The 18,776-nt window shown below is 53.4% G+C and overlaps 1 protein-coding gene across 1 annotated transcript in view; it reads left to right on the top strand.

Annotated features, from left to right (window-relative positions):
• LOC126071886 (zinc finger protein 709-like) overlaps positions 1-18,776 on the top strand; it is a 1,190,808-nt gene that overhangs the window by 1,111,008 nt on the left and 61,024 nt on the right. The window lies entirely within an intron of this gene.

Below are 18,776 nucleotides of genomic sequence, written 5' to 3'. Positions count from 1 at the left end.
CTTTCTCAGAGATTCCTGAATTTCAAGCAAAAAGTAGGCACCATTTGGCTCTGGGAAGCTTTGAGCATTTTTTTGTTTTCAATTAAGGCTGTATATTTGCATTTTCTTATATTTATAACTACCCCATCTTGGGGGTTGAGTTTGTTCAGTGGTAGAATTCTCGTCTTCCATGAGGAGACTCGGGTTCAATTTTCAGCCAATCCACCTCACATGGAGCCACGACTCATGTTGCTCTGATGCCGAACAGCTTTCAGCAGAGCTTCCAGACTAAGCCAGACCAGAAAGAAAGGCCTGGCGACCTACTTCTGAAAATCGGCCAATGAAAACCTATGGATCAAAGAATCCAATCTGAAACTGTTCATGGGAGTGGCTCAGGATTCGGCAGCGTTTCATTCCAGTGTGCATGGGATCATCATGAGCCAGGGGCTGACTCAGCAGCAGCGAACAGCAAACAACAACAACCCCATATTGGGTGTTACTTCACAAGGCTCAGGCACGGGTGTATAGAAATAAAAACAAAAACCCCAAACCTGTTGCCATGGAATCGATTCTGACTCATGGCAAGTGCATGTGTACAGAGAAGAACTGTGCTCCACGGGGTTTTCTTGGTTGTCACCTGGACGGAAGTAGATCGCCAGGCCTTCCTCTGAGATGCTGCTGGGTGGGTTCAAACTGGGAAACTTTATGTTAGTAGTCAGTGCAGATTGTTTGTGCCACCCAAGGATCAGGGGCAGTGTAGGGTCAGGGAGTTCTCGTCCAAAAGCAGTGAGAGGCCACAAGCTCAACATTTCCTTTGCAAGTGAAGCCGTTGCCAGTGCTACCCACAACCCATTGCTGCTGTGTCAATTCTGACTCAACGTGACCATATAGCACAGGGTAGAAGTGCCCCAGACAGTTTCTAAGAAGTAGACTGCCACATCTTTCTCCTGCAGAGCGGCTGGTGGGTTTGAACTTCTGACGTTTTGGTTAGCAGCCGAGAGTTTTAACCACTGCACCACCAGGGCTCCTTATAGCCTCTATGCTAGTTTCACAGAAATCAGGGCAGGACAGTCTGAAAGGTACCTAATTACCCAGATATGGGATTTTACAGCTGGGAGCAACCTCAGAGGTTCTCAGGTCCAGATTTCCTATTCTTGTAATTTAAAACAAACAAAGAACGGAAGAAACTTGTATCAGGATGAGAGGTGAAATTAGTCTTCCCCAAGGACCAGTGACTCAGGACTTTAACAAAGAGAGGCACTGCAGAAGGAGGAGCTGGAGCTAGTCCTGGGAGGCTGCCTCCGATTTGGAGGAGGACAGCCATTTTGTGCCTAATCCCGTAGGATGTAATTAAATTCGGAGGTGTCGGCAGCATGTGAAGAAGCAGGTCCCCCTGTCCTGACACCCAGACCCCCACCTCTGTTCAACTCCAGGTTTGCACACACGCTCTGTTCCATAGTGGGGCCCTATGGTAGTGCAGCCTGAGAGGAGTGGGGGCTGTGATGGCCCAGGGGACCTTCTCTGAGGAACATGGTGTGGGCCCCCCAGGGAGAATGATCAACTTCCAAAAGGGAAGAAAGGAGCCCAGCTTTGGAGCTGTTTAAGGGAGTGGGGAGAGAAAGGGACCCCCTCCCAGGGAAAGACCCGTCCTCTTGGATTCCTGGGGAAGGTTGATGCACAGAGAGGGGGAGAACGACCTCACTGGAGGTGGTGATGAGAGTGGAATCCAGGAGAACTTCCTTCAGGAGGGACTGTTTGCTCCCAGCTCTGAGGACATGCAGGGACTGCATGAGAGTAGGGGCAGTGTCTCCCACAGGAGCTCAGACCCAGCTCCTGGACTCTGACTCACCAAGCACCCCACTCTGGCTCTCAGCATCCTGCCCTCCCTGTGGCCCAGGACTAGACGTGATCCTGAGTTTCAGCTGTTCCAGTCAGACTGTGACAATGACAGCGTGGCCCCAGGAGCACTTTGGAGCCTAGTGCCCGTACAAGGAGAAGCTCAGGGGGACTGAGAGTCGAGGCCTGAGCAGGAGGTGGGGAATATATGGGGCGGGGCTCCTGTTGCTGGTCCAGAGAGCAGACCTGGGTCATGGGGGATATTCGATGTCTCCCAAGTCCACAGGCTTTCCATGTCCACCTGGCCCAGGGTCCTGTGGCCTCTCCTGGATAGAGGGATCCCAGTACCCACAGGTCCCATTAGCACTGGGCGTTGCACATCAGCCTGGCTGCCCTGGACAGCGTCCACCCGCATCCCTCACAGTAAGGAGGCTGCATGCTGTGCTCACCCCGAGCTGTCAACCACATCCACCCCAGCGTGGGTTCCTGGCCAGCATCCTCCCTGAGTGAGCACTGGAGCACATCCCCGTCCAAACCATCAGTGCACAGTTGGGAAACTGAGTCCAAGAGAAAGCCAGGGATAGCCCAGGACACACAAGTGGGCACAGTCCAAAGGATGAGGAAGGTTTGGTCCCCCTAGGCCAGGGCTCAGCCCCTCTCATGGGGTTGGCTTTGAGAACAAGAGCTGCCAAGATATGGGGAACTCTGCGTACCCCTCTCGTTGTGCATATAGGCTCGAACATACACAAACACACAAACACGCGCGCACACACACACACACACTCACTCACACAGAGCGGCACACACCAACATCACGTGAGGGGCCATGCAGCTTGGGCCAGAAGACAAGAGGACACCAAGTAAGTGACCCAGTAGAAAAAAAAAAGAGAAGGTGGAGGCAGGTCCGCCTTGGGACAGGGGCCTCCCGTCCCCTAGCCACATGCCCAAGAGTTACAACATGGGCGGGAGGAGATTCCGGATGAAGGGAGAGGGACCCCAAGGTTCTCAGGGGTCTTCCAGGGCCACCCATCTCCATGGCGACACAGAGTGGACAAGGCCTTGTCCTGCAGTCTGTGTTCTAGGTCCCTGGACCTAGGACGAGCTCTCCCACAGGGGAGGGGGCTAGAGGACAGAAGTCCTCAGTTTCCTGTTCTGTTCATTCTGGTGCATAGAGTGGGTGAGCCCCAGGATTCCAAGGCTCAGAGAAGTGTCTGCTGGACCCACTGTGCTCTGAAGTCCTAAGAATATGCTTTCTACTTCCTGGAATTGAATATTCCCCCAGGAAGAGCACTGGGGTGTGGGGACTGGGAATCTGGAGTTGGGCAGGGCAGGGGAGGGGAGGGAAGGGAAGGGCAGGAGAGGGAAGGGTAGTGCAGGGCAGGGCAGGGCAGGGCAGGGCAGAGCCGTGGACCATGAGGCCAAGTCCATTCCTTGGTGGAACCTCAGGGTCCTTCTGAGGAAATGGGGCCTTTGGCATGAATGTGGGCAGGATGCCTCATAAGTGAGCTGGACAGCTCAGGGCCTGTGGAGGCAAAGAGGGGGTAGGAAGTCCCCTGAGATACCCCACACTCCCCATGGACCTGCAGGTCCTGATCCTTCATCCCTGGGACCCAGGAGAGCTGCTGCCTCCAGGACACCTGAACACAAGTGAGTGTTTTGTGATCAGGTTACAAGCCTGGGAATACAGTGCTACTTTCGGCCACCAGGGGGTGGCAGCCTCTCAAGCCAGTGGTGCTTCCTGGGGCCCAGGAGATCTACTGCCTCCAGGACAGCTGAACACAGGTGGGGGATGTGAGGTTTCTTTCCTGGGGCTGCAGCGCTAGCACATGGTGGAGGGGAGAGGGACAAGAGCATGAATACAGATACATGGAGAGAAAAGAGCATATTCCATAGAGAAAATAAAGCAGGGTACAACAAGTGAGAGAGGGCTGGGCCACTGGATGTGGGTCCAGAGGCCTCACTGAGGCGATATTTATGTGTGATCAAAATGACAGGAGGGGCAGCCCTGTCCGAGTCAGGGGAAAGTGTGCCAAGCAGAAAGCACGGCTGGTGCAGAGACTGGGAGGCAGAAGTGAGTTTGCCCAGAGAGGGGGTTGGAAAGCTGCCATAGTGGCTGGAGGGAGCTGGGGAGGAGAGGAGGGAGGGAGGAAGAGGGCCGATCCAGGTCCCAGGACCTGGTGGGCTGGAGAAGCTGTCTCCTCCTCTGTGACAACATCACCCCAAATCTTAGCAGCTCACAAAAACCATCTGATGATCTAACAGGTTCTGTGGACCAGGAATACAGTGCGGCTTAGCTGGCGACTCTGCCCCACGTTCTCTCAGGAGGCTGGGGCTGTGGTCTTAGCTGAGGCTGGACTGGGGAGGATCCGCTCCCGGCTCACTCTGTGTTGTGGACAGGAGTCTTTCCTGTGAACTGCAGGACTGGGGTCCCAGTTCCTCTCTGTTGATGAGGGCACTTTGGGTCTTTGTCCCATGGGCATCATAGGGCAGTCCCTACCTCACAGCTGCTTTCCAGGGGAAAAAGTGGGCTACGACAGAGAATGAGAAAGAGAGAGAAGAGATAGTGAGATGGCAGAAGGCCAGCGAGCAGCAGAGAGAGCCAGGAGGCGTTGCCCCTAATGGGGTCAGTAGGAGTTGAAATTGTACCGAGACACCTTACAGCCACAACTGGATTCTGAAGAAGTGAGTCTCTGAGTCCAGCCCACACTAGGGAAGGGGGTCGCACAGGATGCTGGGACCTGGAAGAGGGATTGTTGGGGGCCATTGTGCCGGGTGCTCTCCCCCTAGTCCGTGAGGAGGCACTGGGTCAGATCCTAAATAATGGAAGTTATTGGAGGCTTTTATGCAGAGGGTAGCAATGTCTGATGTTTGTTGAATTCCAACCCCTGCTGGGGCAGACAGGGAAACCAGGCCAGGAGGCGAAGTGACTTTCCCAGGCTCACTCCACCAGAACCAGCTCTGTCTTGAGTTGTACGCCATGCTGCTTCCCACCCCTGCTTGGAAATCTCCTGTCTCTGAGTTTGTGCCTTAGCTACACGTGACACCAGCTCACGGCTTTATAGGTGTCATCTCACATCTACCTACTGACTTCCCTAGGAAGAAGATGCTAGAATGATCCCCATTGTGGGATGGGGAGACTGAGGCGGCTCTGAGAAGCACAAAGATTTGTGCAGGGTCACAAACTTATTAAGAGGGATGAGCTGTGTCTGAACCCTGCTCTATCTGCTCACAGCTGGAGCCCTGGGTGCAGCCAGGCCTACCCTAGGTTGTGTGGGGGGCTGTGTTGGTGTCACTGGGTACAGTTATGCATGGGGAGAGGTGAGCACTGAGCAACCCAGAAGGAATTTTGGGGAGGTCTTATCTGAGATTGGGCCCTGGTCAGGAGACCCAGGATATGACCTCACTTCCTTGGTGGTGGACTACACAGAATTTGGAACCCTGATACCCAGGCACCCACATTCTAGGGACCGCCCCTCCCTAGCTCACTTGAGTGGAGACACTCGAATGAGGAACATGTTTTCTTGTTGTCGCTCGTGTTGCCTTGTATCGAACCTTGAGAAATCCAGGAGTTCGACCCTTTCACGAAGCCTGAGACATGGTCTCATCCCCCATCCCCGAAGGCTCTGGCCATTTACCAGAAAGAAGCCAAAGGTAACACAGGGTGGCCCAGGGTGCCAATTCAGGCCAGGCCACCACTGTGATCCCACCTGGGGAGCCCTGCACTGATCGGGAATAGGGTGGTGGGTGGGAATTGTCCATCAGGTTGGGTGCCTTGGAGACAGGGGGCTGAGGGTGGCACAGGTGGAGACCTGCCTCATGTCCCTGTCCCAAACAGCCTGATCCCATAAGACGCTGGGATCTATCTCTCTACAGGGGTCCTAGTTCCCAGAAGGACTTTAGGGAGGGGAGGTCACAGAGGCCACAGGCTGAGTGGGCACAGTTACCTGGGCCTTCTCTGAGCTGCAGCTCACCCTGTGTGGGGCAGTCACCCCACAGTCCTACCTGTAGGCACTGAAAGCCCATTGCTGACCTTGTGCTGGCTCAGCTCCTCCCAGATCCTGGTGTACTACTCAGAGGTCCCTATCTGTACCCCTACCCTGAGCCCCAACCTCCCCCTGCAATCTCTCTTCCTCACTGGAAGGTGGGAGTTGGAGAGGAGCTGAAGAGCAAGGGGCTGCCCTGGTCAGTGGAAGTGGCTGGGGCTGCGTGGTGTACCCTCCGGCTGGACCTTCCTGTATGTGGTGTGGACAGGGAACTAGGGGCTCTTTGAAGGTCCAGGGTATAGAAGGGCCTGAAGGAGCAGAGAGAGAAGGAGGAGGTTTGGAGAGGCCAAGAATGCATACTGGACCACTGCTGGGCACTGTCTCTGCAGAAGCCCCCACAGGAGATCCAGGAGGAGAAGGAGGAGGGCCTCATCTACTCCGTCTACGTCAAGAAAGCGAGCAGAAAGGGCTGGCGCAGGCTCTGGGTGAGTGTGTGTGGGGGCGGGTCCCCTCCCAGTGGCCTGAGATGGCCTGAGAGGATACAGGGACCAGACACTACTTCCAGATCCCTAGCTCCCTCCCAGGGCTGTCTCTCAAAGGCCACGGTTCGCTCCAAAATGAATCCGCCAAAGTCCTTCCCTTATCCCCCCGCCTCCGGCCACCGACTGCCCTGCCCTGTCTGGCAAAGTACAGTCACTCTTTCCCTATTTGTAGGAATGTCAGGAAACAGGCTTTTCTATTGTTTTCACTGCACATCAGCCCAGGCATCATTTTGCATGTTGTTCCTGTTTCAGGGTTTCACTGTCAGCCCCAGGGCCCGGAAGTAGTCAGCTGGACTGTCCTTCCACAACTTCTCCCAGCCTCACACATCCTCATGGTTAGCAGGCTTCTTTTACCCAAAAGCATGGGGCTCAGGCTGTGATGCACATTTTTCTGCAACCTGCAATCTCAAGGAACACATCACCATGACCCCTCCAGGTCAGCAGCTGTGTCCTGACTCAGCTGCAGAATGTTCCAGAAGGGAGGCCGGTTCCCACAGTGACTGAGACTTTCATGGCTGCTGGCCCTGGACTGATCCCTTCTCCTGCCTTTTCAGCAGGGCTGCAGGAACCTCATGTGTGTCGGTATACACTGACCCACACCAGGGTTACAGGAACTTCAAGTGTATCCTCACACACTGACCCACAGCAGGGCTGCAGGAACCTCACGTGTGTCCTCACACACTGACCCACAGAAGGGCTGCAGGAGCCTCACGTGTGTCCTCACACACTGACCCACAGAAGGGCTGCAGAAGCCTCACGTGTGTCCTTACACACTGACCCACAGCAGGGCTGCAGGAACCTCATGTGTATCCTCATACACTGACCCACAGCAGGGCTGCAGGAACCTCACGTGTGTCCTCACACACTGACCCGCCCAGGACAGACTCCCAGGGTGGCATGCTGGGGCCAAGGATGTACCCATTCTAATTTGAGATCCCTAGAGCCAGACTCCCCATAACCGCTGTGACAGTCAGGTGGCCCAGCAGTCTATGACCCTGCCTGTGTCCCTGCATCCAGCCTGTTCCATTTTTGCCAATCTGCTGTCACATTGGCGACTGGAACCCCAGGGTGGCTTTGAGGGGCTGTTGGCCCTGAGAAGCTGAGCCAGGTTTTAGCCCTTTCGTGGTCATTCACATTTGCCCTCCCTGAGGCGTCTGTTCAGATCCTTGGTCCTGCAGGGGCCTTAATCCCACCCCAGAGATCTCCAGACATTCACCTTTGGCTGGATCTGGGACCACCATAGCTTTAGCTCCTCAAAACCCCCTTTAATGTACAAAAAGGAAAATCCCTGTCTTTCTTTGCATTCAGTAGGGGTCTCATGGATGTGTCTGCTCTGGGCACTGTCTCCAGCTGGGGAGGGAGTGAGCTTGCACCAGCCCTTCCCCTCCGAGTCAGGAGCAGAGCAGGCCCCATGCGGCACACGGGGAACATCACGGAGCCTTAGCATCAGAAGGTTCTGGGCTCCTATCTGTGCCTTTGAACACACTGGACATCGCTAAGCTGTTTTTTCTCACCTCTACAACAGGGTGTTTAGTGAGGACTCACAAGGATACTGCTCTTGATACCAGACCCAAACAAACTTGTTGCCATCGAGTCCATGCTGACTCATAGGGACACTATACGAAATAGTAGAAGCACCCCATGGGGTTTCCAAGGAGTGGCTGGTGGAGTCAAACTGCTGATCTTTTCTTAGCAGCCAAGATCTTAAGAGCCGATGTGCCACCAGGGCTCCACTCTTACTAGAGGGAGGTAATGTTATGAAGAAAATGACTTGAGGCTTCTAATATGTGTAATAATCCCTACTTCCTGTTTCCTGTTGGGGACACTTGTGTCCCACCTCCTGCCACAAGTCACAGAGGTCTGGGACTCTAACCCAACTGGTGGTTCACGGGGTGCCTCTCACATTATATCCCTCCTCTGTCTCACCCCAGTGTACCTGTGGGTCGGACCAGGACCTGATTGAGACCTGTGTGGTGAGAATTGTCAAGGCTGGCTCGCTGGAGAAGCTGGGGGAGCACCTGGTACCCGCCTTCATGGAGGGTGACTTGTGCTACATTAACTTCTTTCTGGGACATTACAGAACCTTCGCCACCACCCAGCAGGTCCTGGATCTGTTGTTCCGTAGGTGAGCACCCCACCCTCCACAGCCGCATGGGAACTCAACCCCCATTAGCTATGAGTCTGGGAAAAGTCACTCACATCTCTGTGCCTCAGAGTGCTCCTCTGAAAAGTGGGCTGGTAGAGGATCAGCCTGCTTGACCTTACTGTCAGAACCACATGGTAGAAGCCATGGCAACTATGTACCCAGAGCCCCACCAAAGCCAAACTTATTGCCATGGAGTCAATTCTGACTCATACCGACATTAGAAAACAGAGTAGATTTGCCCCATAGGGTTTCCAAGGAGCAGCTGGATTCGAACTGTTGAGCTTTTGGTTAGCAGCCAAGCTCTTTAAGCAGTGTGCCACTAGAGACCAACACCTGGAGCCCAGCTCTAGGGAAAAGGCTGCTGGAGGGGCTGGGATGTTCACATTTATTGTTTTTCTCTTTTAAGAAGAAGCTGTCTGCCTTACCCCTCACTGAGTGCAGGCCCTTCAGCAAACCTGTTTCCATTTGAAAAGGGGGAATTGAGATTCCATCTAGTGGTGTTTGTTTTTGGTGTAGCCTGAACAAGAATCCCTGGTGTCTGACAGAGGGGCCCCAGGACAATCAGATATTGGGGAAGGTGCTCCTTAGGTTCATTCACTCAACAATTATCTATGAAGCCCTACTGTTGCAGACACTGTTCTAGACACGCAGCATCATTCAGTGAACAAAGCAGACAGGGAGCTGTGCCCTCCTGGGCCTCTGTCCTAGTCAGGAGGCAGAGAGGAACACTAGACATGGGAGGCAGGTAGTGTTCACAGTGCATTAGATGTGATACCCTTGTGCCTCCTCTAGGTATGGATACAACTGCCCCCATTCAGCCAGGGATGGTGCACGCCAGGACCAGCAGAAAGAGTAAGTGGACATTGTGTGGAGAAAGAGGGTCTTGTGTCTTCAGGGAAGAGTGGGGTTTTAAGAGACCTGTGCCAAGACTGGGGCTGGGAATGCCCTGGTTCCCACACATCTTGATCCCTATGGAGGAATGAGTTCAGTGGCACCACCTGTAGGAGCAAAGCAGTCCCACAGAGTTGGGGGTGGAGCCTGGGCGCACTGGAAAGCACAGGGGAGGCAAGGGGCCCAGTGTGGGCCCTAGGGAGACCCTCTCCTTCCCCCTCCCCCACCATAATCCCATTCCAGCTCTGGTTGTTCCCTCCCCATTTGGAGCCTTCTCAGGAGGTGGGGAAGAAACCGGCTCCCCAGTGCTGTACGCCTGTCATGGGGCTCAGGTGCATGTGGGATCCCTGTCCCTGGGAGAACAGTGACTGTGGGCGAGGAGACCCTCATGTGCATGCAGAGGACCAGGCAGCGGGCTGGTGCCCACTGTCCAGGAAGAGGGGGCCTCAAGGCCTGGGCAGGCTGGGCCAGGGGACAGACTCTGTATCCTCAGGCTCAGAGATTCCTGGAGCACTACAGTGTGCCAGGCTGTGAGGTGAACACGCAGACACACCGCTTCCTGCCCTCAGGGGTTTACTGTCCATTGGGGAGGGACTCAGGGAACAGACAGGGACATAATTCAGGGTTGGAGAGGTGAGAGAGTTGGTCACACCATTGATAGGGATGTCTCTGTGACCAAGGCTCTGCTCTATCCCCCTGCTCAGTGACCAAGTCTGAGACTGCCAGGATAGCCAGAGGGCACAGTGTGGGCTGGGGCTGGGCTTTGGAAGGACAGGGACAGACAGAGGAAGCCATCCCCTTACACGGGTGCCATGGGAAGGCAGTGTAGTGGGAAAGGCCAGGCCTCTGACCCTGTTCTTCACCATCTGCCCCATCGCTATCTCTTTCATCCTGAAAACCTGGATGGATGAATACCCCAAAGACTTTGACCAGCCCCCACATTTCTCCTGCCTGAAGCTCCTGGTGGAGTACGTGCAGGTGAACATGCCGGGCTCAGACCTGGAGCACCATGCCCATCTTCTCTGTGCCCAGCTGGATCCTCTGGAGCCCAGTGATGCAGAGCCAGAGGGTGAGGAAAACTGGGTATGCCTGCATGTGAGCTTGTGAGGGGACATGGGGCTGGTCCCACAGGGAGGACTCACAGAGGTAGGGTTGGGCCTATGTTCAGAGTAATCTCAGACCCTCCTCTGGTGGACCTCAGGCTGGGAAGTCTTCCTGGGGTGGAAATCTGGACCCTGGTCTTCTCTTCAAGGCTGTGGGATGTTTTCTGTCATGGGAAAGGCAGGAGGAAAGACAGCCATGTTGTTGAATGTTTCTCCTGTTGTACCTCTCCCATCAGGGCCAGCACTGGGTCTAAAAGCAGCTCAGGACCTAGGGCCACATCCAGAAGCTACTCTAGGACGACCTCCTGCTCCAACACCAACACTGGAGCTCGGTAGAACATCAGGTCCTCCATCACCAGATCCGTCACCAGACAGAGAACGTGTTGGAGGGCTGGGTTGTTTTCTTGGGTCCCCTCTAGGAGAGAATCGAGAACCATCTTCTGAGATAGATCCTACTCCTGAACCATCACAGGAGCTGCATAAACACCAGATCGTCCCACACCAGACGGAGAGCTTGCTGGAGGGCTGAATCGTCTTCCTGGGTCACCTCCAGAAGCAGCTCCTGTACCACCTGCCGATGTCGCTCTTGCTCCTGCACCCACACCGGAGCGCCATAGAGCACCATCTCTCCCATCACCACTTCCAGCCCTCGCACTGAATGGAGATCATGATGGAGGGCTGGATCCTGACCCTGGGCCACCTCCAAAACTGGCTCCCGGACCACTGAATGATGTTGGTCCTGCTCCTGCACTAACACCAGGGCTCAGTGTAGCCACAGGTCTGCCATCTCCAACTCTGGCCCAGCCACTAGGTGAAGAGCTTGTTGGAAAGCCGGGTGCTTATCCTGTGCCATCTAGAGAACTGGCTCAAGGGTCACCTGATTGTGCACCAACACCGAGATTCAAAGTAGAACAAGGGCCTCCAGTTCCGGCTTTGGCTCAGGCTCCAGATGAAGAGCCTGCTGGGAAGTTGGCTGCTTGTCCCGATCCACCTCCAGAATTTGGTTGTGGACCACAGGCTGATGGTGGTACTGCACCTGCAATAATACCAGAGCTCAGCGTTTCTACAGATCATCCATCGCCAGCTCTGGTTCAGATGCTACATGAAGAGCCCATTGGAAAGTCAGGTTCTGTTCCTGAACCACCTCCAGAAGCAGATCCTGGGACACCAAGTGTTGTGGGTCCTACTTCTGTACCAGCACCAGGGCTCCATGTAGTGCTAGGTCCTCCATCTCCAGTTCTGGCCCAGGCACCAGATGAAGAGCCTATGTGGAAGGCAGGTGCTAATCCGGAACTGCCTCTAGAACTTGAGTCTCAACCACTAGGTGTTGTGGGTCCTACTCCTTCATCACCAACGGATCCTCATGTAGTCCCAGGTCCTCCATGTACAACTCTTTCCCAGGCACCAGAGGAAGGGCGCATGAGAAAGCTCGATCCTTATTCTAGTCCACCTACAGAACTCGATCCCGGAACACCGGCCGATGTCGATCCCATTCCTTCAGAAAGAGCACACTTTGATGAAGCCCCATATCCTCCATCTTCAGCTCTGGCTCAGGCTCCAGAGGAAGAATCTGCTGGGATGTCAGACTCTTATCCCGTGCCATCTCCAGAACCGGTGCCAGGGCCACCCGCTGATGTGGAGCCTGTTCACGCAGCCACACCTGGGCTCCGTGTAGCCCCAGGTCCTCCATCTACAGCTCTGGCCCAGGCATCAGATGAAGGGCTTGCTGGAAAGCTGGATTGTTATCCTGGGTCCCCTCCAGAACAAGCTTCCAGACCACCAAGTGATGTCAGTCCTATTCCGACAGCAACAGCAGACCTAGATGTTGTCCCATGTCCCCTGACTCCAGTTGTGGCCCAGGATCCAGACAAAGAGCCTGCGGGAAACTCGGATTCTTATCCTGGGCCACCTCCAGAACTCGGCCCTGGACCACAAGCTGATTGCGATATTAAGCCTGCAGCAGTATTGGAGCTTAGTGTACCCACAGATCCTCCTTCTCCAGCTCCGGTCCAGGCCCTGGATGAAGGTCCTGTTGGAAAACCAGATTTTAACCCTGAACCACCTGTAGACCTGGATCCCAGACCACCAGGTGTTGTGGGTCCTACTCCTACATCAGCACCTGGGCCTCGTGTAGCCCCAGGTCCTCTGCGTACAGCTCTGTCCCAGGCACCAGAGGAAGAACCTATTGGAAAGCTGAATTCTTCTGCTGGGCCACCTCTGGAACTGAATCCAGGACCACCGGTGGATGTCGATTCTATTCCTTCAGAAACAGCAGACGTCGATTTAGCACTAGGTCATCCATGTCTAGTTCTAGCTCAGGCTCCTGAGGAAGAGTCTGCTGAAAAGTGGAATCCTTATCGTGGGCCTCCCCCGGAACCAACTGTAGGACCTCCTACACGTATTGATCCTGTTCCGGCAGCCACACTGGGGCTCACTATAGCCCTGGGTCCTCCTTCTACTGCTCTGGCCCCGGTACCAGAGTGCAATCAAGTCGCCACACCTACTCCACAACAGCTCCTCAGCCCCAGCCAGGGAGCTTCAGCTTCACAAGGAGATCCTTTCTTACCTTCAGCTGCGTGGGTGTTTGTGTGGTTTATTTGTTGTACTGTTACAGCTCACATTATACGTTATAGTTTTTACTATTTGAACTGGTAGATTTCTCATGAAATAAAGTTTTGTGTTTCTAGTTTTAACGGGTGTGATATAGTGGCTTAATGTACCCCACAATCCTATTCAACCATCAGCAGTACCTGCTTCAGAGCACTGTCATCACCACAAACAGAAACCCTGGACCTGTTAAGCAGTCCTCCCCGTACCTTCCTCTGTGCCCATGGCAGTGATTGGCTCTCAGTGCCTATGGATTTCCCTGCCTTGAATTTTTTATCTAAATGGAAACACGTGGCCTTTTGTACCTTGCTTCTTAGCTTCATGTGTTTCAGGTCCGTTCCCATTGCAGCACGTGTCAGTTTCTCATTCTTTCTAAGGCTCAGTGGTATTCCATTGTGTGGATGGACCACACTTTGTTCACCAGTCCTCTGTTGATGGACATATGGGTTGGTTCCACTATGGACTGATGGGAGCAGTAGAGCTGCTGTGGGCCTTCGTGGACACGCATTTGTGTGAATGCCTGTCTACAGGAGAAACCCTTGGAGTGGGAAAAGGGGAGGTGGGAAGGGTGAGGACACAGTCCAGTTGTGGGGGGTGAGAGGTGGGAGGGATGAAGAGGCAGACAAGCTGTGGGGGCTGAGGAGCTGGAAGAGGTCTGGAGAACTCCCAGATGTGGCTACCAAGGAGTCAGGAGGGGTCCAGGTGAGCACTGGTGTGGTGAGTGAGGAGGTGGAAGGGGTCAGACCCAGTATGGGATGTGAGAGGATGGGAGGGGCCAGTAGATCAGCAGCAGGTGTGGTAATGAGGTGGGAGGGGTCAGTGAGGGCACAGGCGAGTCAATGTGGAAGCAACTGGAGTGTCTGTCAGGACTGAGGTGGGAAGTGGGTCAGTAGAAGGCACAGGTGTAGGGAGTGAGGAGGTGGGAAGGGTGAGTTCAAGTCCAGGTGTGGTTGCTGAGGTGGAAGCATTCAGGAAACAGCAAATTTCTGCAGAGGAAGGAGGCAGTGTCAGTAGAAGCCGCAGGTATGGCCAGGTTGGAAGTGGGAAGGCCCATTAGGCGTACCAGGTGTGGGGAATGAGGAGGTGTGAGGGCCAGGAGGCAGCACAGGTGTGAGGAAAGGGACATGTGAGGGGCCAGGAGAAAGCACAGCTTTGGCGAGTGGGGAGGTATGAGGGGCCAGGAGGCATCCCAGGTGTGAGACTGAGGAGGTCTGAGGGGGTCTGAAGGCAGCCCAGGTGTGAGGACTGAGGAGGTGTGAGGTGCCAGGAGGAAGCACTGGTGTGGGGAGTGAGGAGGTGTGAGAGGCCAGGAAGCTGCCCACGTGTGGCCAGTGAAGAGGTGGGTAGGACTAGGAGGCAACCCAGGTATGGGAATAGGGAGAGGCCATGATAAACCCCAGGGATGAGAAATGAGGAGGTGGGAGGCACAGGTGTTAGGAGGTTGCACAGTTGTGAAGAGTCAGGTGGAGGAGAAACACACCCAGGTTTGAGTAATGAGGTGGGTGGGTCAGGAGGAGCCCAATCCTGGGAAGTGAGGAGGGTGTGTGAGGTAAGTGGGAGAGCCCCCAGGAGGAGGCTCAGGTGTGGCGAGTGTGTAGGAAGGAGGGCTGTGAATAAATATGTGGGACCCTCTTCAATTTGACAAGTAGCCTTTTACCAGGTGCTTCTGAAAAACCCTGCACAACAGTCCAGACAACCCCAGTATAGGTTTTCATTCCCATTTTGCAGATAAAGAGGCTGAGAAGGGGAGCTTCAGTGAGGTGCCAAGGTCAGACAGCTGATGGGTGAGGAGCTGGTTCTGGGACTTGGGCTTGTAGGGCTCTTAGGTAGAACCAGGAGAGTGTTGCTACCAGGTACATGGGTATGATGAGGCTCCAGGTGACTTTATGTGGTCTTCTTCCTTAAAGCCCATTCTGCTCTCCCATGTGAAAGGGGAAAAGCTATTCCAGGTCTTTGTGGGGTCTGGAGAATGAGTGGACCATAGTGTCCACATTAAAAGGTTGTCGATTGACTGGCTTGGAACCTGGTAATCCAACCAAGGCAGGGGTCCTTGGGTGACAGGGACAAGACCATTAACACACAGCCCTTCATCCCCTCCGCAGACTAAGGGGTGCGTCTTTTCCTAGTCAGTCCACGTCTCCCATTCATGAAGGTAGGTGATGGTTGCCTGGAGAAGGGCAAGGAGAGGCCCTGTGTGGCTCGGGCAGGGAGGGAGGGAGGCAAACTTAGGCAATGAGCTTCCTAAGGGCAGGAGGAAGGAAAAGCAGCTGTACCCTGGGTAGAGGATGACGGGTCTCCACAGTGGGGTCTGTGCCTGGATGCCGAGACAGTCCACCGAGGTGAGGGAAGAAACTGTTAGAACATTTGTGTAGGAACTGTTGAATGGATACCTAAACTGATGTATAAACCTTCAACGAAAACACAAAAAAATTAAAAAAAAAAAAAAAAAAGATCACAACACTGGAATCAATATACTGTCACAATTGACAACAAAATATTTATTTCTTTCAATAAAAGTGTGTATCTTACGGTACCATTGACTGTTGAGCTTTTCGTTAGCAGCCAAGCTCGTTAAGCAGTGTGCCACTAGACCCCGACCCCTGGAGCCCAGCTCTAGGGAAAAGGCTGCTGGAAGGGCTGGGATGTTCACGTTTATTGTTTTTCTCTATTAAGAAGAAGCTGTCTGCCTCACCCCTCACTGAGTGCAGGCCCTTCAGCAAACCTGTTTCCATTTGAAAAGGGGGAATTGAGATTCCATCTAGTGGCGTTTGTTTTTGGTGTAGCCTGAACAAGAATCCCTGGTGTCTGACAGAGGAGCCCCAGGACAATCAGATATTGGGAAAGGTGCTGCTTAGGTTCATTCACTCAACAATTATCTATGAAGCCCTACTGTTGCAGACACTGTTCTAGACACTCAGCATCATTCAGTGAACAAAGCAGACAGGGAGCCGTGCCCTCCTGGGCCTCCGTCCTAGTCAGGAGGCAGACAGGAACACTAGACATGGGAGGCAGGTAGTATTCACAGTGCATTAGATGTGATGCCCTCGTGCCTCCTCTAGGTATGGATACAACTGCTCCCATTCAGCCAGGGATGCTGGACCCCAGGACCAGCAGAAAGAGTGAGTGGACATTGCGTGGAGAAAGAGGGTCTTTTGTCTCCAAGGAAGACTGGGGGTTTTAGCGGGCCTATGTCAGGACTGGGGCTGGGCATGACCTGGGTCCCACACATCTTGATCCCTATGGAGGAATGAGTTCAGGGGTACCACGTGTAGGAGCTAAGCAGTCCCACAGAGCTGGGGGTGGACCCCGGGCACACTGGGAAGGAGAGAGGAGGTAAGGGGCACAGTGTGGGCCCTAGGGAGACCCTCTCCCCGCCCCTGCCATAATCCCCTTCCAGCTCTGGTTGTTCCCTCCCCGTTTGGAGCCCGATCAGGAGGTGGGGGAGAAATCGGCCCCCCAATGCTGTATGCCTGTCATGGAAGCTCAGTTGCATGTGGGGTCCCTGTCCCTGGGAGAACAGTGACCGTGGGCGAGGAGACCCTCATGTGCATGCAGAGGACCAGGCAGCAGTGTGGTGCCCATGCTCCAGGAGGAGGGGACCTCAGGGCCTGGGCAGTCTGGGACAGGGGACAGACTCTGTGTCCTCAGGCTCAGAGATTCCTGGAGCACTCCTGTGTGCCAGGCTGTGAGGTGAACAGGCAGACATACCCCTTCCTGCCCTCAGGGGTTTACTGTCCAGTGGGGAGGGGGCCGGGGAAAAGGCAGGGACATAAATCAGGCTTCCAGAGGCGGGGGAGTTAGTCATACCAATGGCCCAGAATATGATCTATCTTTGTATATGTTCTGTAGGCACTGGGGAAGAATGTGTGTTCTGATATTGTTAAATGGTATATTTTATAAATGTCAGTTAGGTCGAGTTGGTTGATCAGGTTGCTCAGGTCTACTGTATCCTTGTTGATTTTCTGCCTATTTGTGCTATCAATGGAAAACCTGGTGGCACAGTGGTTAAGAGCTACAGCTGCTAACCAAAAGGTCGGCAGTTCCAATTCACCAGGTGCTCCTTGGAAGCCCTATGTGGCAGTACTACTCTGTCCTATAGGTTGCTCTGAGCAGGAATTGACCCGACGGCCGTAGGTTTGGTTTTGGTTGGTTTGGTTTGTCCTACCAATTACTGAGAATGGGGTAATGAAATTTCTGACTCTAACGGTGGATTTCTCTGTCTCTCCTTGCCTTTCTATTGGTTTCTGCTTCATGTACTTGAACCTCTGTTATTAGATGCATAAACCTTTTGCATTATTATATCTTCTTGATTATTTTGATCCCTTTATGGTTATGAAATGACTTTCTTTATCTCTGGTAATAATCATTATCTGAAATCTCCTTTGATATTAACAAAGCCACTTCAATTTTCTTTTGAGGAGCACGAGCATGATATATCTTTTTTCTTCCCTTTTACTTTTAACAGCAGGCCTGGTAGTGCAGTGGTTAAAGCACTTGGCTGCTAACCTGAAGGTTCAAACCCACTAGTCACCCATAGGAGAAAGATGTGGCAGTCTGCTTCTGTAAAGGTTTACAGCCTTTGAAACCCCGTGGGGCAGTTCTGCTCTGTCCTATGGGGCACTATGAGTCGGAATTGGCTCTCTGCAGTGGGTTAGTTTTATCCTAACCCAAAAATACCAGCCTCATTGCTGTGGAGTTGATTCTGACTCATAGCGACCCTATAGGACAGAGTAGAACTGCCCCACAGGGTTTCCAAGGAGCTGCTGGTTGATTCAAACTGCCAACCTCAGCTCTTAACCACTGTGCCACCAGCTTGGTCTTTATACTTAAAAGTGTGGGCTTAGTCTCTCGTTTTATAGTATAGATCTGTATTAAAACTTATTTTATGTCCCAGAATATGGTCTATCTTTGTACATGTTGCGTGCATAGAGAAGAATGTGTGTTCCAGTGCTCTCATTATTAAACTGAAATCTATTATTATTCGCTAGGGGCTCTGGCGTTTCAACAGTTAAGCGCTCAGCTGCTAACTGAAAGGTTGGAGTTTCAAAGTCATCAGTGGCTCTGAGGGAGAAAGACGTGGCGGCCTGCTTCTGCAAATATTACAGCCTGGGAAACCCTATGGGGCAGTTCGACTCTGTCACATGGGGCCGCTGTCAGTCAAAACCAACTCGGTGGCACCTAACAACAGCAACTTTATCATTATTATTTTAACGGCAAAACTTTGTTTCAGGCATCGTGCTAAACTTGCTCTTTCTCACCTATTTGTCACAGCAACCCATAGGAACTGGGTGCCACTGCTGTTCCCATTTTGCAATTGCGGCTCTTTGAGGGCCATAAAAAACCATTTGCCAAAGAGTAGATTCTGATTCATGACCACTCCACGTGTGTCAGAGTACAACTGTGCTCCACAGGGTTTTCAATGGCTGATTTTTTTTTGGACGTAGATCGCCAGGCCTTTCTTCCAAAGCGCCTCCCGGTGGACTTGAACCTCCAACCTTTCAGTTAGCTTCTGAGCAGGTTCACCACACACGCTCCATCGAGGGACTACAATGCGGGAGAGGCTTGTCCTGCGAAGACACCTCCGGACCAGAGAGGGCGCTGGAGCCCAACACGCTGCTCATTGGCCCCTGTAGCCCAGCGCCGGGCCCCTATGTCTTCTGGGACTTGTAGTTCGAACGGTTGCAGTGCG

The sequence above is a fragment of the Elephas maximus genome, chromosome 3 (assembly GCF_024166365.1).
Source record: "Elephas maximus indicus isolate mEleMax1 chromosome 3, mEleMax1 primary haplotype, whole genome shotgun sequence".
In the NCBI taxonomy this organism is placed as follows: domain Eukaryota; kingdom Metazoa; phylum Chordata; class Mammalia; order Proboscidea; family Elephantidae; genus Elephas; species Elephas maximus.
The sequence above is the reverse complement of the archived record's forward strand: the minus strand, read 5'-3'. Positions and strand labels throughout refer to the sequence as shown.